Genomic DNA, 25690 nt, shown 5'->3' with positions numbered 1-25690 from the left:
CGCAGGAATGCTGTCGCAACAACGTTTTGTCATTAGTAGGGTAAAACTAACCTGTCTCACGACGGTCTAAACCCAGCTCACGTTCCCTTGCATGGGTGAACAATCCAACGCTTGGTGAATTTTGCTTCACAATGATAGGAAGAGCCGACATCGAAGGATCAAAAAGCGACGTCGCTATGAACGCTTGGCCGCCACAAGCCAGTTATCCCTATGGTAACTTTTCTGACACCTCTTGTTAAAAACTCTTTAAACCAAAAGGATCGATAGGCCGAGCTTTTGCTGTCCCTGTGTGTACTGAACACCGAGATCAAGTCAGCATTTGCCCTTTTGCTCTATGTGTGGTTTCTGTCCGCACTGAGCTGGCCTTGGGACACCTCCGTTATTATTTGAGAGATGTACCGCCCCAGTCAAACTCCCTACCTGGCAATGTCCTTGAATTGGATCATACCTGAGTAATTGGAGTTATACCAAATTTTCAAATCAAAAATACATAAATGCATCGTTTTATTAAGAATTTGTTTGCGATTATATAACAAACTCGTGATACTTTGATCAAGAAGCTTGCATCAAAACCAATACCATAAGATATAATAAATATATCCGTATAATGGCTAGGAAATGATACACGTTCCATTTAATCAAGTAAGTAAGGAAACAATAAGAGTAGTGGTATTTCATTGACGATACCAAACCGAGGTCTAATATCTCCCACTTATTCTACACCTCTTATGTCTCCTTACACTGCCAGATTAGAGTCAAGCTCAAAAGGGTCTTCTTTCCCGCTAATTATTCCAAGCCCGTTCCCTTGGCTGTGGTTTCGCTAGATAGTAGATAGGGACAGTAGGAATCTCGTTAATCCATTCATGCGCGTCACTAATTAGATGACGAGGCATTTGGCTATTTTTTTTTTTTTTTTTTGATCGCGGAGGTATGGAAATCTATCGAAAGATACTAGGTCTGTCAACACTTCAGTTTCCTAGCATGCACGATTCATTGCTGAACCGAAGTTCCGCAACGCTACGTACTAAAACCATCCTCATAGCCATTTATATATTACCATTATTTGCGATGTTTATGCCTTTATTGATGTTATGCCAGACAGCAAGCAAATGTTTTGAACCAAACGTTTTAGCTAAGTCCAATCTCGGGAAAACCCGCTCAGGTACATGAACTGTTTAAAACAACCGAGACTGCCTCTCATAACCTGGACGCTAATGATATGACTATCATATTTGCTGAGGAGACCTTCGCTATCAATCTTTTAACGGATTGACCACTCCAGATCCCCCTCCAGTTCAGGGTGGCAGAATGGAATTCAATGTCACCTGCGGCTTCGAATCTGCGACGCAATTCAGTTCGTATGTCCGGTCTGTCGTATCTATTGATTTTGCGCTGGTGCGCATCATCCATAGAGTGTCCGTCTGTCACAATTTGTATGTCGATCACATCAATGTGATTTTGTCGTAGTGCACCAGGTCCGGTTTATTAAGGCCGGATTCGCACTGCAGACTTGGTTCAACAATGACCGCGCAGCCTCTCTCCTCAAGTCCCCGCTTGATTCGATTTACTACGCAGTTGTGTCTAGCTACGCGCCTCCCATGCGATCGGTAACATTTTTGCATTATATGGTTTGTTGTTTCGGGAGCGTCACATCCTGCACGACACTGTCGTTCCAATTCGTGCCTTCCCTTGTAGTACGAGACTTCGTGGGTAGGGCATTTATCCGCAGACGAATACCGTCTATATATTCCTTTCCTGTTAGTAAACGCGTGGGTTGATTACCCACCCGTGTTGCGGTCCCCAATGGCCCGCTTCACGGAGTCCGCTGCCATCAACTGAGAGGTACAATTTGTTCGCCCAATATTTTTCTATTGCCGGACGCGATAAACAATTCATGTTGTTCTTGCAAATAATCTATCTCGGGCCCGTTGTTTTTCGGCTTCGAGGAAAGAGTGGCTACCTCGTTTTGCGTGAGGTGAGCATTTATATTACTCAAACGTCTTAGCCTTAACATTGGAGCTACCCATCTAAGTGATGGAATTCCGAGACCTCCACTTTTTGGGGGTGCGTGAATGAATGCTATCGCACATCCAGCGGAAGATTTAGCCATCTTCGCACATAGTATCGTATTAGTTTGTCAGTTTTTGTAGGACGCTATCGCCACACTCCAAGGGCTAACTTGTGATAGAGCTGTGGGATAAGGACAGTCCTTAGGGCGAACATCCTCTGTTGTGGTTTGAGGGGGGGCCTTTGTCAATCTTTGTAGCTTTGGACCAATGTCCTCGGCCGGATTGCATCGAACCCTCCCAGTTGCAGTGAAGTTGATGCCTAAGTACTTCCACTGTCCGTTCGCTTCAATGATGGAATCTCTCTTGAGCTACGTAAAGCTCTGTGCCTCTAGCACGGTACACTTCTGTTTCGGCTGGCCCTTAATGCAACGGTAAAACATTTGTCGGCATTAAGTTTGAGGCCGACGAGAGATAGAAAATCCAACGTTCTGTCCAACAATACTTGAAGTCCCATTCGAGTTTCAGCAAATAGTACAAATCATCTGCAACGCGGCCGCGTTAGTAATGGCATTTCCGACTCTAGCACAATTTCGCTGGGTAGGTTTCTAAGTAACCTGTCCATTACCAAGTTAAATAGAATAGGAGACAAAGGGTCACCCTGCTTCACTCCTCTAGCAGGGACGAATTCCTCTGAACTCCAACCGTCCCCATTGAGACTGGTACCGCCACCCTCGTACGTATTCTGTACGTAGTCAACGAAGCCTTTGGCGCACCATAAGCACGTAAGGTGTCATATATAGATGCATGCGATAGAGAATCGAATGCCTTGCTTACATCTAAAATTTGCGATGTAGCAAGATCTAAAGTGCTTATGGCTATGCCTCAAGACTAAGTCAACTATCGTCGCATTATCGGCACATCCGTCGGTAGGTAAGAAGCCCCGCTGGCGCGGGTCCCAATTGATTGATGAGTTCAACCGGGTTGCCAATATTGCATTTAGCTGTCTTACCAGGACTGAAGGCACCGATATTGGACGAAAGTCTTGCGGTCGCTTCGCGTCACCGTCTTCGGGATGAAGACAGTTCTGGCAGTCGGATAGAGTGTGGTAGATTGCCGCACCATAGAATTAGGTTCATTATTCGTAGCATAATACCTGACGGACCTCCTGGCTGTTTTTGGAGTTATCCCGTCAGGCCCCGGAGATGAAGATAATGAGATTCTTGATGTCCTAAGGTCATGCTCCGTAATAGCAGACCATACCCTCTCAGCGAGTGATCCATTTGTATCACTTCTCCATGCAAGAGCTTGGGCTAGGCTGAGTCATTACTTCTCTCCAGTAGGGAACCATTACTTCTTGGCTTGGCATTACCGACTCATCAGTTCCATTTAGCAAGGATTAATGCATTTCCTTTATGCTTATCCCAGTTACGCTGGGTGACAGCATACTGCTGCCTTCTGCTTTCCTCTCCTATTCCGAGGTCTCCGAGGAGGTCTCGTCAGCGTGTGTCGTACACCCTGTGCCGGAAAAATTCCTAGGAGATATAGCGATAAGCATTGGAGAGTGGTTTCCTTTCCCTCGAGCTCTGCCCTGTCAATGATCGTTTTGTAGCTCTTGGGCTCTCCATTTGGAATGGCATTCTACGGGGCTATACCCACGCAGTGTCCGCAAAATTTCCTGTTCGACTGTTCGAAGGGAGTGATTGGAGTTGTTTCTGATGTTGTTACTTGGTGGTTTTGCTTAAGAGAGTCATAGTTACTCCCGCCGTTGACCCGCGCTTACTTGAATTTCTTCACTTTGACATTCAGAGCACTGGGCAGAAATCACATTGTGTCAACACCCGCTAGGGCCATCACAATGCTTTGTTTTAATTAGACAGTCGGATTCCCCAAGTCCGTGCCAGTTCTGAATTGATTGTTAATTGATAATCGTTATAATTGATAAGAACTAATTGGTTTAACCCAAATAGTATTCTTAAAATTTTAGCAAGAAAGTTCCACATTGGCTACGTAACTAAACTATCCGGGGAACAAGTAACTAACATAAATGCTAGAAACTCTATTTACCCAGAACGAGCACATAAACCATGTTATTGTTTCCCAATCAAGCCCGACTATCTCAATCTTCAGAGCCAATCCTTATCCCGAAGTTACGGATCTAATTTGCCGACTTCCCTTACCTACATTATTCTATCGACTAGAGACTCTTCACCTTGGAGACCAGCTGCGGATATTGGTACGGCCTGTTGAGAAGTTTGCGTGTCCCCACCATAAATTTTCAAGGTCCGAGGAGAAAATATCGACACAACAGTATATGTCATGCTCTTCTAGCCCATCTACCATATCTCTCTGCGAAAGACTTCCATGGTAGTACGGGCTATAAAAACAGAAAAGAAAACTCTTCCGATATCTCTCGACGGCTTCTTTATGGTCGTTCCTGTTGCCAGGATGAGCACGAGGCCCATATTTAATAACAAACGGATACTCAACAGGTTACGGAATTGGAACCGTATTCCTTTCGTTCAAAATTATTCAAGTGTATTATATTCGCTTTGTTTATATAGTTAGGCATTTTTGTTTTACTTGAAAATTTTCGGCTTTCGCCTTGAACTTAGGACCGACTAACTCGTGATCAACCATGTTCACACGAACCCTTCTCCACTTCAGTCCTCCAAGGTCTCATTCGATTATTTGCTACTACACCAAGATCTGTACCAATGGCAGCTCCATGCAGGCTTACGCCAAACACTTCTACGCATACCATTGTACTTCCTACTCACTAAAGTTTCAAATTTATATCAAAGTAATATAAATCATCTACTTAGCGGTAATGTATAGGTATACAACTTAAGCGCCATCCATTTTAAGGGCTAGTTGCTTCGGCAGGTGAGTTGTTACACACTCCTTAGCGGATTTCGACTTCCATGATCACCGTCCTGCTGTTTTAAGCAACCAACGCCTTTCATGGTATCTGCATGAGTTGTTAATTTGGGCACCGTAACATTACGTTTGGTTCATCCCACAGCGCCAGTTCTGCTTACCAAAAGTGGCCCACTGGGCACATTATATCATAACCTTGAACTTCATATCAAGAAAGTTAAGGTTCTTACCCATTTAAAGTTTGAGAATAGGTTAAGATCGTTTCGACCCTAAGGCCTCTAATCATTCGCTTTACCAGATAAGATTATTTTATATAATATTAAAATGCACCAGCTATCCTGAGGGAAACTTCGGAAGGAACCAGCTACTAGATGGTTCGATTGGTCTTTCGCCCCTATACTCAATTCTGACAATCGATTTGCACGTCAGAACTGTTTCGGGTCTTCCATCAGGGTTTCCCCTGACTTCAACCTGATCAAGTATAGTTCACCATCTTTCGGGTCACAGCATATATGCTCAAGGTACGTTCCAGTTAGAGGCATAAATAATATAAATATACATTATACATAACTATATAGAACGCCCCGGATTGTGTTAATTAGCTATAAATAGCTAAAAAACTAATCCCATTATTAGTCAAGTTAATTACGCTATTAGGTTTACATCCCAATAACTTGCACATATGTTAGACTCCTTGGTCCGTGTTTCAAGACGGGTCCGAAGGTATCCTGAATCTTTCGCATTGTTAATCATACAAGAGCATATAATAAACACAAAAATCAATGATAATTATGCCATTATATAATTCCGAAAAATTAACGCTCTGTAATAATATAAATCTATCAGCACTTTATCAAATTAATAACATTTATTCTGTGTTAAAATGCAAGCAATTTAATTGGAATAAACTATAAGTTATATTTTATGATAAATTTGGGATATGCTAATAGATTACAATGTCCTTATATGGAAAAAATGCACATTATTCTTAATAATATTATTTAAATATTACAATTTTAATGATGAATTTTTCCATAACGGATATTCAGGTTCATCGGGCTTAACCTCTAAGCAGTTTCACGTACTGTTTAACTCTCTATTCAGAGTTCTTTTCAACTTTCCCTCACGGTACTTGTTTACTATCGGTCTCATGGTTATATTTAGTTTTAGATGGAGTTTACCACCCACTTAGTGCTGCACTATCAAGCAACACGACTCTTTGGAAACATCATCTAGTAATCATTAACGTTATACGGGCCTGGCACCCTCTATGGGTAAATGGCCTCATTTAAGAAGGACTTAAATCATTAATTTCTCATACTAGAATATTGACGCTCCATACACTGCATCTCACATTTGCCATATAGACAAAGTGACTTAGTGCTGAACTGTTTTCTTTTCGCTCGCCGCTACTAAGAAAATCCTTGTTAGTTTCTTTTCCTCCCCTAATTAATATGCTTAAATTCAGGGGGTAGTCCCATATGAGTTGAGGTTGTATATATAACTATATTTTGCCATAAATTCTTTATATATAAATGATAAAACAATCAATTAAATTCGTTATAAATAGTTCCAATAGTTCTTGTAAGCAAAGTTATTTTTTATCCATTTAACGAACCAACGAAGAATAATAACAAAACCAAGATTTTTCTTTTTCCGAATCATTAATAAGAGACAATTCTAGATGAAAAATATTTCAATTTTTTATGCTAGACATTTCTCAGTATTATTTGATTGAAAAGAAAATATTTCTCTTCGTTTTTCACATTCAAATGTGAGATAATGTTTTTCATTTCTTTTTTAATATTATGAATAAAATCATTATTTAATCCAATAATATACCATATGCTTATAAAAAATTTATAAACAACTTAATTAGCATAGTCTTACAACCCTCAACCATATGTAGTCCAAGCAGCACTATAAAATTAATTAAAGTACATAACAGCATGGACTGCGATATGCGTTCAAAATGTCGATGTTCATGTGTCCTGCAGTTCACACGATGACGCACAGTTTGCTGCGTTCTTCATCGACCCATGAGCCGAGTGATCCACCGCTTAGAGTTTTATAATTCATTTTTATATAATATCAATATTGTTTTTATTGAAAGAAATTAAAAATACACCATTTTACTGGCATATATCAATTCCTTCAATAAATTTATTTTTATACCTAAAAATAAATGTTGCGATATGTCTTAGTTTCATATAAGCATTATGTATCATAAAAATCTGGTTATGGTTTGCTATTTTGGGTGACACATACTGCAAAATTTATATAAAACATTAACCTGATGGATGACAGGTACAAACATTGTATATTTTAGGTTGTTGCATTAGCCAACGTATGCTCATAACATAGATGAACAATACATATTCGCAACGCGTGTATATTATGGTCCATATACACACACACTTATTTTGAATACCACATTCAAAATTATTTTAATTTTAATTGACTTCTACTTTCAAATTTTGTTCAGTTTCTTCGATTTCCATTTTCGAGAATTTGTTTTTATAGGAAACGCCATTGTTGTAGTAGGTACTGCCACAAATACGCACAACAACATTAATAATGTTAAAGTCTTTTTATGAGGTTGCCAAGCCCCACATATAAAATAAAAGCCATCTTCATTTTATTTTGACTTTAAACTTTTGATTCCGTGGAATCATTTTGTAATATTTTTATTTTGGTAAATTGTATTTATTTGTATTATAACAAATGTTTATTAACGATAAGGATATTATACAATAATGATCCTTCCGCAGGTTCACCTACGGAAACCTTGTTACGACTTTTACTTCTCTAAATAATCAAGTTCGGTCAACTTTTGCGAAACAACCGTAACACGCAAGGCGTCACAGTGATCACGTCCGGAGACCTCACTAAATAATTCAATCGGTAGTAGCGACGGGCGGTGTGTACAAAGGGCAGGGACGTAATCAATGCGAGTTAATGACTCACACTTACTGGGAATTCCAAGTTCATGTGAACAGTTTCAGTTCACAATCCCAAGCATGAAAGTGGTTCAGCGGTTTACCCGGACCTCTCGGTCTAGGAAATACACGTTGATATTTCATTGTAGCGCGCGTGCAGCCAGGACATCTAAGGGCATCACAGACCTGTTATTGCTCAATCTCATTATTGCTAGACGCAATTTGTCCATTTAAGAAGCTAGTGTCCTTATAATGGGACAAACCAACAGGTACGGCTCCACTTACATAAACACATTCAAACACAATAAACATTTTACTGCCACCATGAATGAAGGCTACATAAGCTTCAGCACCATAATCCTGAAGATATCTATTTAATATATTTGAGTCTCGTTCGTTATCGGAATTAACCAGACAAATCACTCCACGAACTAAGAAGGCCATGCACCACCACCCATAGATTCGAGAAGAGCTATCAATCTGTCTTACACACTTATGTTCGGACCTGGTAAGTTTTCCCCGTGTTGAGTCAATTAAGCGCAGGCTCCACTCCTGGTGGGTGCCCTTCCGTCAATTCCTTTAAGTTTCAGCTTTGCAACCATACTTCCCCCGGAGCCCAAAAGCTTTGGTTTCCCGGGAAGCGACTGAGAGAGCCATAAAAGTAGCTACACCCAATTGCTAGCTGGCATCGTTTATGGTTAGAACTAGGGCGGTATCTGATCGCCTTCGAACCTCTACTTTCGTTCTTGATTAATGAAAACATCTTTGGCAAATGCTTTCGCTTAAGTTAGTCTTACGACGGTCCAAGAATTTCACCTCTCGCGTCGTAATACTAATGCCCCCAAACTGCTTCTATTAATCATTACCTCTTGATCTGAAAACCAATGAAAGCAGAACAGAGGTCTTATTTCATTATCCATGCACAGAATATTCAGGCATTTGAAGCCTGCTTTAAGCACTCTAATTTGTTCAAGTAATAGTACCGGCCCACAATAACACTCGTTTAAGAGCACTAGTGCAGGTTTTTAAATAGGAGGAACATATGAAAAATACAAGTATTTAATCACATATAAGAACTCCACCGGTAATACGCTTACATACATAAAGGTATAGTACTAACCACAATTGTAAGTTGTACTACCCGTATGAAGCACAAGTTCAACTACGAACGTTTTAACCGCAACAACTTTAATATACGCTATTGGAGCTGGAATTACCGCGGCTGCTGGCACCAGACTTGCCCTCCAATTGGTCCTTGTTAAAGGATTTAAAGTGTACTCATTCCAATTACAGGGCCTCGGATATGAGTCCTGTATTGTTATTTTTCGTCACTACCTCCCCGAGCTGGGAGTGGGTAATTTACGCGCCTGCTGCCTTCCTTAGATGTGGTAGCCGTTTCTCAGGCTCCCTCTCCGGAATCGAACCCTGATTCCCCGTTACCCGTTGCAACCATGGTAGTCCTAGATACTACCATCAAAGTTGATAGGGCAGACATTTGAAAGATCTGTCGTCGGTACAAGACCATACGATCTGCATGTTATCTAGAGTTCAACCAATATAACGATCTTGCGATCGCTTGGTTTTAGCCTAATAAAAGCACATGTCCCATAAGGTTCATGTTTTATTGCATGTATTAGCTCTAGAATTACCACAGTTATCCAAGTAACTGTTAACGATCTAGGAACCATAACTGATATAATGAGCCTTTTGCGGTTTCACTTTTAATTCGTGTGTACTTAGACATGCATGGCTTAATCTTTGAGACAAGCATATAACTACTGGCAGGATCAACCAGAATAATGTTTTTTCCTTCATATTCCATTCATATATTTTGAATCGAAATAAGCAATATAATAGATATATAGATATATAGATTTTTCACTTTATATAATTCCATGATTTTTATTATATTGAATAAAATTCAATATTTCGCCTTCGGGTAAAATTTTAAATATATAAGTAAAAAATCCATTCGATTACGGCCATTTTTATATGCATTCGTAATCCATATTTTCATTTTTAATTTATACTTGTTTTACCAATATAAAAGAATTTCATCTAATTATTGTAATATATATATTTCTATAATTTTATCTTTTTATACATACATATTTCATTATAAAATATCATTTTATTTCCAACATACATAATTATTGTATCCACACATGTACAATTTTGTTTAACCAATATAAATATTAAGTTAAATCATTTGCATTTTGAAGATAAATTTAAAATTTATCTCTTTTCATATATATCTCTGGTAATATATAACATAAAACCAAGCGCATATGATAATATTTCCACATTTAATATATAATTTTATATTTCTTTCATAAGAATCCATATTTGTATTATACCGTAACGATATAATAATCCAACTATACGGCAGGTAATAATTAATATTTGCCTGCCTCCAAAAATTAACGATAATATATGGAAACGATTTGTTATTCTATATATAATAGAAACTTGACTTTGTTTCAACGATATTATCTATAAAGCGTATATTCCTATTATCCGCGGAGCCAAGTCCCGTGTTCTATAGAACTGAGAAACAAATTTGTACGGATAATAATATACTTTATTGTATGTAACCAATATAAACATAATCCGAAATAAATATTTCGAATAATGCGGGAGGTCGGCAACCACTGCCTACCTATAGTAGTTTTTTGAACCCGCTGTCCTCAAAGCGGGTATTTTCAATTCCGTTTGCCACCCAACATACGGGCTATTCTCTATATATTAAGAGATTATAGGAACATTTCATTTTTTTTCCATTATTCATATATAATATGATTATTTTTTCCCTTATACATATAATAATTAATCATTTTCATATGTATATTATTTAATTTACTCATTTTATTGCCAAAATCATATGAATACATAAGTTTTGAACAATATGAGAGGTCGGCAACCACTGCCTACCTATAGTAGTTTTTGAACCCTCTGTCGTAATTCCGGTCGTTTACACTACTATACCCTCTCACTATAAATGGCTTTTCTCTATAATACTAAGAGAATGTGGGATATTTTCAGCATTTTTTCCCCTTATACATATAATAATTAATCATTTTCATATGTATATATTTAATTTACTCATATTATTGCCAAATCATATGATACATAAGTTTTGAACAATATGAGAGGTCGGCAACCACTGCCTACTATAGTAGTTTTTGAACCCTCTGTCGTAATTCCGGTCGTTTACACTACTATAGACCTCTCACTATAATGGCTTTTCTCTATAATACTAAGAGAATGTGGGATATTTCAGCATTTTTTCCCTTATACATATAATAATTAATCATTTTCATATGTATATTATTTAATTTACTCATATATTGCCAAAATCATATGAATACATAAGTTTTGAACAATATGAGAGGTCGGCAACCACTGCCTACCTATAGTAGTTTTTTGAACCCTCTGTCGTAATTCCGGTCGTTTACACTACTATACCCTCTCACTATAATGGCTTTTCTCTATAATACTAAGAGAATGTGGGATATTTTCAGCATTTTTTCCCTATACATATAATAATTAATAATTTTCATATGTATATTATTTAATTTACTCATATATTGCCAAAATCATATGAATACATAAGTTTTGAACAATATGAGAGGTCGGCAACCACTGCCTACCTATAGTAGTTTTTGAACCCTCTGTCGTAATTCCGGTCGTTTACACTACTATACCCTCTCACTATAATGGCTTTTCTCTATAATACTAAGAGAATGTGGGAATATTTCAGCATTTTTTCCCCTATACATATAATAATTAATATTTTCATATGTATATTATTTAATTTACTCATATAATTGCCAAAATCATATGAATACATAAGTTTTGAACAATATGAGAGGTCGGCAACCACTGCCTACCTATAGTAGTTTTTGAACCCTCTGTCGTAATTCCGGTCGTTTACACTACTATACCCTCTCACTATAAATGGCTTTTCTCTATAATACTAAGAGAATGTGGGAATATTTCAGCATTTTTTTCCCCTATACATATAATAATTAATAATTTTCATATGTATATTATTTAATTTACTCATATAATTGCCAAATCATATGAATACATAAGTTTTGAACAATATGAGAGGTCGGCAACCACTGCCTACCTATAGTAGTTTTTGAACCCTCTGTCGTAATTCCGGTCGTTTACACTACTATACCCTCTCACTATAATGGCTTTTCTCTATAATACTAAGAGAATGTGGGAATATTTCAGCATTTTTCCCTATACATAAATAATTAATAATTTCATATTATATATTAATTACAATAATTGCCAAAATCAAAATATAAGTTTGAACAATATGAGAGTCGGCAACCACGCCTACTATAGAGTTTTGAACCCTCTGTCGTATTCCGGTCGTTTACACTTTTTCCAGGCCATTTTTTGCCCCCTATACATATAATAATTAATAATTTTCATATGTATATTATTTAATTTACTCATATAATTGCCAAATCATATAAATACATAAGTTTTGAACAATATCAGAGGTCAGCAACGGTCTTTCCTCTATAATACTAAGATAATATGGGAATATTTTCAGCATTTTTCCCTTATACATTTATACATATAATAATTAATCATTTTCATATGTATATTATTTAATTTACTCATATTATTGCCAAAATCATATAAATACATAAGTTTTTGAACAATATCAGAGGTCAGCAACGGTCTTTCGTCTTTCCTCTATAATACTAAGATAATGTGGGAATATTTCATCATTTTTTCCCTTATACATTTATACATATAATATTTAATCATTTTATATGTATATTATTTAATTTACTCATATAATTGCCAAAATCATATAAATACATAAGTTTTGAACAATATCAGAGGTCGGCAACGGTCTTTCCTCTATAATACTAAGATAATATGGGAATATTTCAGCATTTTTTCCCTTATACATATAATAATTAATCATTTTCATATGTATATTATTTAATTTACTCGTATAATTGCCAAAATCCTATGAAGACATAAGAGAATACAATATGAGAGGTCGGCGCAACCATAATATAGTAGTTGATGACGAGGTGTTTGGCAACTTGATACAATTCTTTAAAAAGTCTTTATATTAATTATATGATAGGGACAATATCATATGCGTCACTAAATTGATGACGAGGTGTTTGGCAACGTGACACAAATCATTAAAGTCTTTATATTAATTATATGATAGAGACAATATCATATGCGTCACTAAATTGATGACGAGGTATTTGGCAACTTGATAGAATTCTTTAAAGTCTTTATATCAAAAATTATATGATAGGGACAATATCATATGCGTCACTAAATTGATGACGAGGTGTTTGGCAACTTGACACAATTCATTAAAGTCTTTATATTAATTATATGATAGAGACAATATCATATGCGTCACTAAATTGATGACGAGGTATTTGGCAACTTGATAAATTCTTTAAAGTTTTATATCAAAATTATATGATAGGGACAATATCATATGCGTCACTAAATTGATGACGAGGTGTTGGCACTTGACACAATTCATTAAAGTCTTTATATTAATTATATGATAGGGACAATATCATATGCGTCATAAATTGATGACGAGGTATTTGGCAACTTGATACAATTCTTTAAAGTTTTTATATCAAAAATTATATGATAGGGACAATATCATATGCGTCACTAAATTGATGACGAGGTGTTTGGCAACTTGACACAATTCATTAAAGTCTTTATATTAATTATATGATAGGGACAATATCATATGCGTCACTAAATTGATGACGAGGTATTTGGCAACTTGATACAATTCTTTAAAGTTTTTATATCAAAAATTATATGATAGGGACAATATCATATGCGTCACTAAATTGATGACGAGGTGTTTGGCAACTTGACACAATTCATTAAAGTCTTTATATTAATTATATGATAGGACAATATCATATGCGTCACTAAATTGATGACGAGGTATTTGGCAACTTGATAAATTCTTTAAAGTTTTATATCAAAAATTATATGATAGGGACAATATCATATGCGTCACTAATTGATGACGAGGTGTTTGGCAACTTGAACAATTCATTAAAGTCTTTATATTAATTATATGATAGGGACAAATATCATATGCGTCATTAAATTGATGACGAGGTATTTGGCAACTTGATACAATTCTTTAAAGTTTTTATATCAAAAATTATATGATAGGGACAATATCATATGCGTCACTAAATTGATGACGAGGTGTTTGGCAACTTGACACAATTCATTAAAGTCTTTATATTAATTATATGATAGAGACATATCATATGCGTCACTAAATTGATGACGAGGTATTTGGCAACTTGATATAATTCTTTAAAGTCTTTATATCAAAAATTATATGATAGGGACAATATCATATGCGTCACTAAATTGATGACGAGGTGTTTGTTTGGCTACAGGAAAAAATCATTTATTTATCGAATCATCAAGCAAAGGATAAGCTTCAGTGGATCGCAGTATGGCAGCTGCTCAACCACTTACAACACCTTGCCTGTTACAAAAGTCGTTTACAATTGATTCTAGGCTTTTGTCATTGTATTAAATAATGCTTTTATATGTAACTAGCGCGGCATCAGGTGATCGAAGATCCTCCTAATTTACTATGTTACAAATTACATTGGCATCACATCCATTGTCGTTTATAAATAAATTATAAACTTTAAATGGTTTAGAAGCCATACAATGCAAATTGCCCTTATTTATCATTGCAGTCCAGCACGGATACGACCTTAGAGGCGTTCAGGCATAATCCAACGGACGTAGCGTCATACCACTGTTCGCTCGAACAAGTATTGTGCCATTGGTCCGTACCTGCGGTTCCTCTCGTACTAGCAGGAATGCTGTGCAACAACGTTTGTCATTAGTAGGGTAAAACTAACCTGTCTCACGACGGTCTAAACCCAGCTCACGTTTCCTTGCATGGGTGAACAATCCAACGCTTGGTGAATTTTGCTTCACAATGATAGGAAGAGCCGACATCGAAGGATCAAAAAGCGACGTCGCTATGAACGCTTGGCCGCCACAAGCCAGTTATCCCTAATGGTAACTTTTCTGACACCTCTTGTTAAAAACTCTTTAAACCAAAAGGATCGATAGGCCGAGCTTTTGCTGTCCTGTGTGTACTGAACACCGAGATCAAGTCAGCATTTGCCCTTTTGCTCTATGTGTGGTTTCTGTCCGCACTGAGCTGGCCTTGGGACACTCCGTTATTATTTGAGAGATGTACCGCCCAGTCAAAATCCCTACCTGGCAATGTCCTTGAATTGGATCATACCTGAGTAATTGGAGTTATACCAAATTTTCAAATCAAAAATACATAAATGCATCGTTTTATTAAAGAATTTGTTTGCGATTATATAACAAACTCGTGATACTTTGATCAAGAAGCTTGCATCAAAACCCAATACCATAAGATATAATAAATATATCCGTATAATGGCTAGGAAATGATACACGTTCCATTTAATCAAGTAAGTAAGGAAACAATAAGAGTAGTGGTATTTCATTGACGATACCAAACCGAGGTCTAATATCTCCCACTTATTCTACACCTCTTATGTCTCCCTTACACTGCAGATTAGAGTCAAGCTCAAAAGGGTCTTCTTTCCCCGCTAATTATTCCAAGCCCGTTCCCTTGGCTGTGGTTTCGCTAGATAGTAGATAGGGACAACGACGACTTTTCAGATCTCTCCGAACTTGTTTTACGTGCGAGTTCCACACTGAAGGGATTACAACCACGACACCCTGAACACCCACAAGTGGTGCATGTATCAACATGGTGTATGTGTCTGGATACGCCAGACAAGCGTCCCGGACTAGAAGCTATAGCTATGTACATAGCGACCACCCCGGTAGCAATTCGAGTACTTGCTTGCCGGGCAAGCACTCCCCCTTGCTGAGGAGCGAGATCTACCTAAATCTCTACTGATCTCTGGGTCACAGCACCCGAGTTTTGCGCAACTAGCACCGTAATCAAACGTCGAACACGAAGGCTCTACCCGCGATATGGGTACCAACCACAGCCACCACGATACTCCCACCAGGGGGCCTACCTCAATGTGCAGTCTTGGATAGCTGCACAACCGTGGTACGGAAAGAGAGGCTCGGTGGGCCTCCTCCTTTTGCTCCGACAAGCAGGGTTAGAGGGACCTATGGCTATATTAGTCGCCTCTTACGACAAGCAATAGCGGACTGTGGAAGTATTCTCGCCCGCTAACCACACGGCGAAGTTGTTGGGCTAAACACCCCTCCTCCTACGGAACACTTCGTCCGCAAACACTGCCAGCCGTTGAGTCCTCTGTTGATCTCCAGGATTCTATCGAAGGTCCAGTTTTCGCCAAGGCGCTGCACTCCAAGTCCATCGAGGTTCCGCAAATCTGCATATAGGGGGCAAGCGCACAATATGTGCATCCAGTCCTCATATGGATCTCCACAAGCGCAAGCAGTGGTATCGCTGAGGCTCTCCCTTGCAAAAATGCGTTAAACGACCCGTGACCTGTCAGCAGGTAAGACGTCCTCATCGAGAATCCAAATCTTGGATCCCGATAGGTGAGAGTGACATATGGGATGAATTTATGCGTCACCCGTCCTGGTTCGCTGTCATCATCCCATCTGTTCTGCCAACTCTGCAGTAAGCACTCTTCTAGGCGAGTCTTCCTCTGCTTCCAGCTTAGACACGTAGTGTCCTCGTCATATAGCCAGTCGTTCTCCTCCAGCGGGTATCCACGCTTCAGCTTGTATTTGACCGCTAAAAACTTAGCAGCCAAGTCAAGCGGGGGAGCTCCACCAAGTACCTGCAGTGCCACTGTGGAACACTGTTCGGCATACCGAAAGGCATCCAAGCAGGATTAGCCTCTGGCAGGAGGCTAGTCGTCTCCGGGCGGCTACTTGCTCGGCGGTGTCATACCATACCGGGGCACCAAACAGCACACAAGGTGCCATGAGTCCGTCATATATGGTCCCTGGCTCGAGGACTGAAGCCCCAGTCGGCTCGAAGCACACGCGCCAATGCTCCAACGACTCCGGTCATCCGCTGGCGAAGCGAAGCTATGTGCGTGAGGAATTTCATTCCTTCACTGACCGTGATGCCAAGGTACCGGACAGCTACGCACATACGGAAGGTTCGCTCCAGCAACCTCACCGTAGGCGCACGTCTCAAGGCACCTTTTAGCAGCATTATTACCGTCTTGCTGGTCGAGACGGCAACGCCAACTTCCGCTCCCCACGCTTCTACGATGGACATCAGCTGTGCTCCTTTTTCCTCTAGCATAGCTCGGGAATTTCCCTCGAGAGAAGCAGCAAGTCATCAGCGTATGCACTCAGCTGGCAATACGGCTGGAGACGCTGAAGCAGTACATCCATCAGAATGTCCCAGATAAATGGGCCACTGATTGACCCCTGCGGGCAGCCTCTAGTTACCGGTACTTCCACAGTACCGGAACTGCTTCGGATCACTGCTCTTCGGCCGGAGAAAAAGCTCTGCCACAAGCCCATCTCCCGGCAATCCCAAGTCTGCTAGTCGGCGGAGTGCAGCACTCCATTCGACTTGTCGAATGCTCCTTTGAAGTCCACGAATGTGCCGAGCACGTATTGCGCCGGGCTGGACAAAACACTGCTCTTCACGTGTCTCAAGCATCCTCCACACATCGTCCTTGGCGAAATCCAAACTGCCATCTGCAGCCTTCCGGAAGAACTTCTCTCACACGATTCACCATGATGGCCTCGAGCACCTTACCAAAGACTGCAGCAAGCATATTCCTCTATATGAGGAGGGCTCACACTTGTCCTTATCTGGCCCTTTGAGCAGCGAGACAACTCGTGGGCACTTCCACTCAGCGGGAAAGTATCCTAATCGGATGCATCGGGAAAACAACGATGCTAGGTGCTCGGGTATGGCGCGCCAGACTGCCTTGCAGATAGTGCCATTGATGCCGTCCAAGCCGGGAGAGCGCCTGCTCTTCAACCGGGCAACACATGCATCAACCTCGAATTCTTCGAGGGCCGGTGGACTTCCTCCGCGATGGCAGTCGGTGCTTCGGACTCCGCAACTGGGAAGAAATTGCGGAGGAGCACTCGTGCACAGTCACCCCAATCAGTGATGAGCTCGCCATTCACGCGGAGGCACCCAATCTCCGTGCACTTTCTGCGGCCTCGGCAAATCTGTAGACGCGCCCCCATGGGTCGTCGGCATGATCTCCCACGAAGCGTTTCCAGTCATCCATTTTCGCCCTCCCAATGAGCTTCTTGTAGTTTGCTGAGGCCCGCCTCAGCTCGACCACTACACGCTCTATAGCGGCACCCGTCATCACGACGCCTTCCATCTTGGAGTAGGCGACGAAGTCTCCGGACTTCGCGCCTTGCAGCGCAGAGGTCGGCAGTCCACCAACGTGCTCTCCTGTTGGGCGATCGAATTGACTTCTTCCAGCGCAATATCACATACATTATGTACTATACTGCGCAGGGTCGAAACTTGCTGGTCCAACGGCGACTCTGAGAAGTTTTCCGGAAGTTCGGCTGCTCTACTCACCATTTCCTCCTTGAACAATCGCCAACGTGCATTGGAGAAGTTCCAGGACGGCACAGGAGCTATGCTCTCAACTGCGCGCGCGGTAGTTGGTTCGGCCACAACAGTAATGATGTTGTGGTCACTCAATTCCCACTCGTCCACTCTCCACTCATATGTGGCCCACATAGATGCTGCCTCATTGACGATTGTCACGTCGATATCGCTAGTAGCTCTGTGATTATCGAACGTGTACACCTCTGTTGACTGGTTTAGGGCGGCGACTCTTGCCTCCAGCATCCACTCTGACAGCAGCTCACCCCGTCTGTAGTTAGCTTGCCCCTCGGCATGACGAGAGAGTTTGCTAAGCCACATGGGGGACACTGCATTCGCGTCGAGGCCCAGGATTGCGGGGGTTCTGCTGGCCTGCAGCAGGACCGCATCCATGTACCGGAGGTACGGTTCCAGAGGTGCATCGAACTGGCAGTATGCGGCGCAAAGGAAGATTGAGCCAAAGCTCCCTTTAACGACCAGACATACGCCATAATCCGTGGTGAGGGTCTCCACTGGCATACAGATGGCTTCCTGTTGATCTACTAGGATGGCTGCCTTCCCTCGCCGATCGGTGAAAATTCTCATTCCTTCAGGCAGCACATCCATTCCGTCCCCGCCGAGATACGGCTCCTGCACCAGCGCGAACATAGACTCCGATCTCCTGAGTCGGACTCCGAGCTCGATGGTCGCAGCTCTGCCTCGGCCACAGTTCGCTTGGATGAAGCTAAACATTAATGTCTAGCTTGCACCCTCGCCAGCAACGCCCCGTATATCGGGCACACGTTCGAGAGCATGTAATGCCCCGAGGGTTGCCCTCTGTGACGGCAGTTCCGGCAGTCCACCGGGTTTTGGCACTTTGCCGCGGTGTGCCTTGTTGCCCGCACTGGCGGCAGACATTGTCCTTCTGCCGGCATTCGCTGACCTTGTGGTCGAAACCCACGCATCTGTGGCAGGCGTATGTGCGGACCTGTCTCGGCATCGGAATGAGAACCACTTGATGTAGACACGACCTACATCAAGCTTCGCCATCGCGCGGTCGTTCTACCTCTAGCGTTACATTTACTGTGGCCCGTCGGTACCGACCACGCCTTGGTCACCAGGTGCACGGACTTCTTAAATTGGGACATAGTCATATCGCTGTCGAAGTTATTTCCATGCAGCTCCTGCATTGAATTCCTCAGGGCCGATAGCTGTGTCGACGTCATAGACGACGACCTTCGGCTTCTCGGCCGCATTCCGTGCCACATTTAGCCCAACTTCAGCGAACCTCTTTGATGCTACCACCTTCTGCAGCTCTCCAACTGAAGGAGTACGAATGATCGCACCACCACCTCGACGGAGCTCACGTACCTCATGTACTCTGACTCCGAGGGAGGGTGCAACCATCGTTCGCACCTTTCCGCTATAGCTTTCCCGATAGCGGCAGGGTCGTCGCACTTCACCACCGCTGACCACGTCTCGCGAACCTTGGTGGTCCGCGGGCAGCGATGGGTGCAACCTGTGGCATCTGGGGAGCATTGGCGGCCGTATTCTTTAACGGATTCGACGACGGCGCGGCCGGTGGCGGCATAGCGAGCCGCGTCTCCAGTTCTCCACACCGGAGCATTAACGCCAGCACCAGCTCATCGTAGCGGCTGATAGCATACGAGAGCTCTTCCGTGTCCACTTCTCCTAGGCTGCGGAAGCTGCTTCTCACCATGCGCTGGGTGGCCGACAGCTCTGCCATCATGGCTGCTTGCCAGCACGGGCGCAGCGGTAGCGGCCGTGGCAGTGGTGGCAACAATTTTAGCAGCAGTGGAAACGCGGAGCAGCAGTGTGGTCGGCAGCAGGGCAGCCAGTAGGATCAACAGCGGTGGCAGCAGCGTTGGGGGGGGCAGCATGATGGCAGCGTTTGCCGTAGCCGCCCGGGCGTCCTCCAGCGACGAAAACGCTCCTCAAGTACACCAACGGTTCTGGCACTCCATTCGACGCCAGGGCAACCAATTTCGCCTGCGTCGGCGCCGAGCTCTTAGAGGCCAGATGGCTTCTGCGCCTGCCTCGTCTGGATTTCCTCGAGGCACTACATCCGCTCAAGGCACTCGCGCTGCTGTCGCTCTCGTCGCATAACTCGATGGTGGCTCCTCCTACCGTCGACGCCAGCAACCGTTGCTCGTTTGCTCACTGACAAAGGTAGATGCTCTAGAGCTCCACCTATCGGTAGCGTCTGGTAGCACTAAACTGTCCCTAGACACAAACCCTAGCAGTGACTGCCACAATAAGCTTTTTGACAGCTGCTCAAAAAGCTTACTCGAAAAACTTACTCGTAAGCTCGCCTCGCAGCACGTGCGGAGTGGAAAATTTCCAATAGTTTATTGTTAATAATTTCCAAACCGCTTTTTTTTAACACTCGACAATTTTCACTCGACTTCCGCGGAGCACTAAATCACCGATTTAATTACTTTCCAAACAAGGAAAACTTAGTTATTCGCAATCTGTACACGAGCGCAACGAAAACACGTCCGTCGTTAATCCATTCATGCGCGTCACTAATTAGATGACGAGGCATTTGGCTACCTTAAGAGAGTCATAGTTACTCCCGCCGTTGACCCGCGCTTACTTGAATTTCTTCACTTTGACATTCAGAGCACTGGGCAGAAATCACATTGTGTCAACACCCGCTAGGGCCATCACAATGCTTTGTTTTAATTAGACAGTCGGATTCCCCAAGTCCGTGCCAGTTCTGAATTGATTTTAATTGATAATCGTTATAATTGATAAAACTAATTGGTTTAACCCAAATAGTATTCTAAAATTTAGCAAGAAAGTTCCACAATTGGCTACGTAACTAAACTATCCGGGGAACAAGTAACTAACATAAATGCTAGAAACTCTATTTACCCAGAACGAGCACATAAACCATGTTATTGTTTCCCAATCAAGCCCGGACTATCTCAATCTTCAGAGCCAATCCTTATCCCGAAGTTACGGATCTAATTTGCCACTTCCCTTACCTAATTATTCTATCGGACTAGAGACTCTTCACCTTGGAGACCAGCTGCGGATATTGGTACGGCCTGTTGAGAAGTTTGCGTGTCCCCACCATAAATTTTCAAGGTCCGAGGAGAAAATATCGACACAACAGTATATGTCATGCTCTTCTAGCCCATCTACCATATCTCTCTGCGAAAGACTTCCATGGTAGTACGGCTATAAAACAGAAAAGAAAACTCTTCCGATATCTCTCGACGGCTTCTTTATGGTCGTTCCTGTTGCCAGGATGAGCACGAGGCCCATATTTAATAACAAACGGATACTCAACAGGTTACGGAATTGGAACCGTATTCCCTTTCGTTCAAAATTATTCAAGTGTATTATATTCGCTTTGTTTATATAGTTAGGCATTTTTGTTTTACTTGAAAATTTTCGGCTTTCGCCTTGAACTTAGGACCGACTAACTCGTGATCAACCACTGTTCACACGAAACCCTTCTCCACTTCAGTCCTCCAAGGTCTCATTCGATTATTTGCTACTACCACCAAGATCTGTACCAATGGCAGCTCCATGCAGGCTTACGCCAAACACTTCTACGCATACCATTGTACCTTCCTACTCACTAAAGTTTCAAAATTTATATCACAAGTAATATAAATCATCTACTTTAGCGGTAATGTATAGGTATACAACTTAAGCGCCATCCATTTTAAGGGCTAGTTGCTTCGGCAGGTGAGTTGTTACACACTCCTTAGCGGATTTCGACTTCCATGATCACCGTCCTGCTGTTTTAAGCAACCAACGCCTTTCATGGTATCTGCATGAGTTGTTAATTTGGGCACCGTAACATTACGTTTGGTTCATCCCACAGCGCCAGTTCTGCTTACCAAAAGTGGCCCACTGGGCACATTATATCATAACCTTGAACTTCATATCAAGAAAGTTAAGGTTCTTACCCATTTAAAGTTTGAGAATAGGTTAAGATCGTTTCGACCCTAAGGCCTCTAATCATTCGCTTTACCAGATAAGATTATTTTATATAATATTAAAATGCACCAGCTATCCTGAGGGAAACTTCGGAAGGAACCAGCTACTAGATGGTTCGATTGGTCTTTCGCCCCTATACTCAATTCTGACAATCGATTTGCACGTCAGAACTGTTTCGGTCTTCCATCAGGGTTTCCCCTGACTTCAACCTGATCAAGTATAGTTCACCATCTTTCGGGTCACAGCATATATGCTCAAGGTACGTTCCAGTTAGAGGCATAAATAATATAAATATACATTATACATAACTATATAGAACGCCCCGGGATTGTGTTAATTAGCTATAAATAGCTAAAAAACTAATCCCATTATTAGTCAAGTTAATTACGCTATTAGGTTTACATCCCAATAACTTGCACATATGTTAGACTCCTTGGTCCGTGTTTCAAGACGGGTCCCGAAGGTATCCTGAATCTTTCGCATTGTTAATCATACAAGAGCATATAATAAACAAAAATCAATGATAATTATGCCATTATATAATTCCGAAAAATTAACGCTCTGTAATAATATAAATCTATCAGCACTTTATCAAATTAATAACATTTATTCTGTGTTAAAATGCAAGCAATTTAATTGGAATAAACTATAAGTTATATTTTATGATAAATTTGGGATATGCTAATAGATTACAATGTCCTTATATGGAAAAAATGCACATTATTCTTAATAATATTATTTAAATATTACAATTTTAATGATGAATTTTCCATAACGGATATATTCAGGTTCATCGGGCTTAACCTCTAAGCAGTTTCACGTACTGTTTAAACTCTCTATTCAGAGTTCTTTTCAACTTTCCCTCACGGTACTTGTTTACTATCGGTCTCATGGTTATATTTAGTTTTAGATGGAGTTTACCACCCACTTAGTGCTGCACTATCAAGCAACACGACTCTTTGGAAACATCATCTAGTAATCATTAACGTTATACGGGCCTGGCACCCTCTATGGGTAAATGGCCTCATTTAAGAAGGACTTAAATCATTAATTTCTCATACTAGAATATTGACGCTCCATACACTGCATCTCACATTTGCCATAGACAAAGTGACTTAGTGCTGAACTGTTTTCTTTTCGCTCGCCGCTACTAAGAAAATCCTTGTTAGTTTCTTTTCCTCCCCTAATTAATATGCTTAAATTCAGGGGGTAGTCCCATATGAGTTGAGGTTGTATATATAACTTTTTTGCCATAAATTCTTTATATATAAATGATAAAACAATCAATTAAATTCGTTATAAATAGTTCCAATAGTTCTTGTAAGCAAAGTTATTTTTTATCCATTTAACGAACCAACGAAGAATAATAACAAACCAAGATTTTTCTTTTTCCGAATCATTAATAAGAGACAATTCTAGATGAAAAATATTTCAATTTTTTATGCTAGACATTTCTCAGTATTATTTGATTGAAAAAGAAAATATTTCTCTTCGTTTTTCACATTCAAATGTGAGATAATGTTTTTCATTTCTTTTTTAATATTATGAATAAAATCATTATTTAATCCAATAATATACCATATGCTTATAAAAAATTTATAAACAACTTAATTAGCATAGTCTTACAACCCTCAACCATATGTAGTCCAAGCAGCACTATAAATTAATTAAAGTACATAACAGCATGGACTGCGATATGCGTTCAAAATGTCGATGTTCATGTGTCCTGCAGTTCACACGATGACGCACAGTTTGCTGCGTTCTTCATCGACCCATGAGCCGAGATCCACCGCTTAGAGTTTTATAATTCATTTTTATATAATATCAATATTGTTTTTATTGAAAGAAATTAAAATACACCATTTTACTGGCATATATCAATTCCTTCAATAAATTTATTTTTTATACCTAAAAATAAATGTTGCGATATGTCTTAGTTTCATATAAGCATTATGTATCATAAAAATCTGGTTATGGTTTGCTATTTTGGGTGACACATACTGCAAAATTTATATAAAACATTAACCTGATGGATGACAGGTACAAACATTGTATATTTTAGGTTGTTGCATTAGCCAACGTATGCTCATAACATAGATGAACAATACATATTCGCAACGCGTGTATATTATGGTCCATATACACACACACTTATTTTGAATACCACATTCAAAATTATTTTAATTTTAATTCGACTTCTACTTTCAAATTTTGTTCAGTTTCTTCGATTTCCATTTTCGAGAATTTGTTTTTATAGGAAACGCCATTGTTGTAGTAGGTACTGCCACAAATACGCACAACAACATTAATAATGTTAAAGTCTTTTTATGAGGTTGCCAAGCCCACATATAAAATAAAAGCCATCTTCATTTTATTTTGACTTTAACTTTTGATTCCGTGGAATCATTTTGTAATATTTTTATTTTGGTAAATTGTATTTATTTGTATTATAACAAATGTTTATTAACGATAAGGATATTATACAATAATGATCCTTCCGCAGGTTCACCTACGGAAACCTTGTTACGACTTTTACTTCCTCTAAATAATCAAGTTCGGTCAACTTTTGCGAAACAACCGTAACACGCAAGGCGTCACAGTGATCACGTCCGGAGACCTCACTAAATAATTCAATCGGTAGTAGCGACGGGCGGTGTGTACAAAGGGCAGGGACGTAATCAATGCGAGTTAATGACTCACACTTACTGGGAATTCCAAGTTCATGTGAACAGTTTCAGTTCACAATCCCAAGCATGAAAGTGGTTCAGCGGTTTACCCGGACCTCTCGGTCTAGGAAATACACGTTGATACTTTCATTGTAGCGCGCGTGCAGCCCAGGACATCTAAGGGCATCACAGACCTGTTATTGCTCAATCTCATTATTGCTAGACGCAATTTGTCCATTTAAGAAGCTAGTGTCCTTATAATGGGACAAACCAACAGGTACGGCTCCACTTACATAAACACATTCAAACACAATAAACATTTTACTGCCACCATGAATGAAGGCTACATAAGCTTCAGCACCATAATCCTGAAGATATCTATTTAATATATTTGAGTCTCGTTCGTTATCGGAATTAACCAGACAAATCACTCCACGAACTAAGAACGGCCATGCACCACCACCCATAGATTCGAGAAAGAGCTATCAATCTGTCTTACACACTTATGTTCGGACCTGGTAAGTTTTCCGTGTTGAGTCAAATTAAGCCGCAGGCTCCACTCCTGGTGGTGCCCTTCCGTCAATTCCTTTAAGTTTCAGCTTTGCAACCATACTTCCCCCGGAGCCCAAAAGCTTT

General features: G+C 40.6%; 1 non-coding gene and 3 pseudogenes across 1 annotated transcript; all 4 read right to left on the bottom strand.

The window, feature by feature from the left end:
- Positions 1 to 21: 21 nt before the first annotated feature.
- LOC117149594 lies at positions 22 to 6381 on the bottom strand (annotated as a pseudogene).
- Positions 6382 to 6775: 394 nt separating this feature from the next.
- Positions 6776 to 6954, bottom strand: LOC117149593. Its single transcript, XR_004460398.1, has one exon. It is a non-coding gene; the product is annotated as a 5.8S ribosomal RNA (ribosomal RNA).
- Positions 6955 to 14292: 7338 nt separating this feature from the next.
- LOC117149596 lies at positions 14293 to 23621 on the bottom strand (annotated as a pseudogene).
- A 392-nt stretch (positions 23622 to 24013) lies between these two features.
- LOC117149595 lies at positions 24014 to 24189 on the bottom strand (annotated as a pseudogene).
- Positions 24190 to 25690: the final 1501 nt, after the last annotated feature.

This window comes from Drosophila mauritiana, unplaced genomic scaffold (assembly GCF_004382145.1).
Source record: "Drosophila mauritiana strain mau12 unplaced genomic scaffold, ASM438214v1 U_255, whole genome shotgun sequence".
Taxonomy (NCBI): Eukaryota; Metazoa; Arthropoda; class Insecta; order Diptera; family Drosophilidae; genus Drosophila; species Drosophila mauritiana.
The sequence above is the reverse complement of the archived record's forward strand: the minus strand, read 5'-3'. Positions and strand labels throughout refer to the sequence as shown.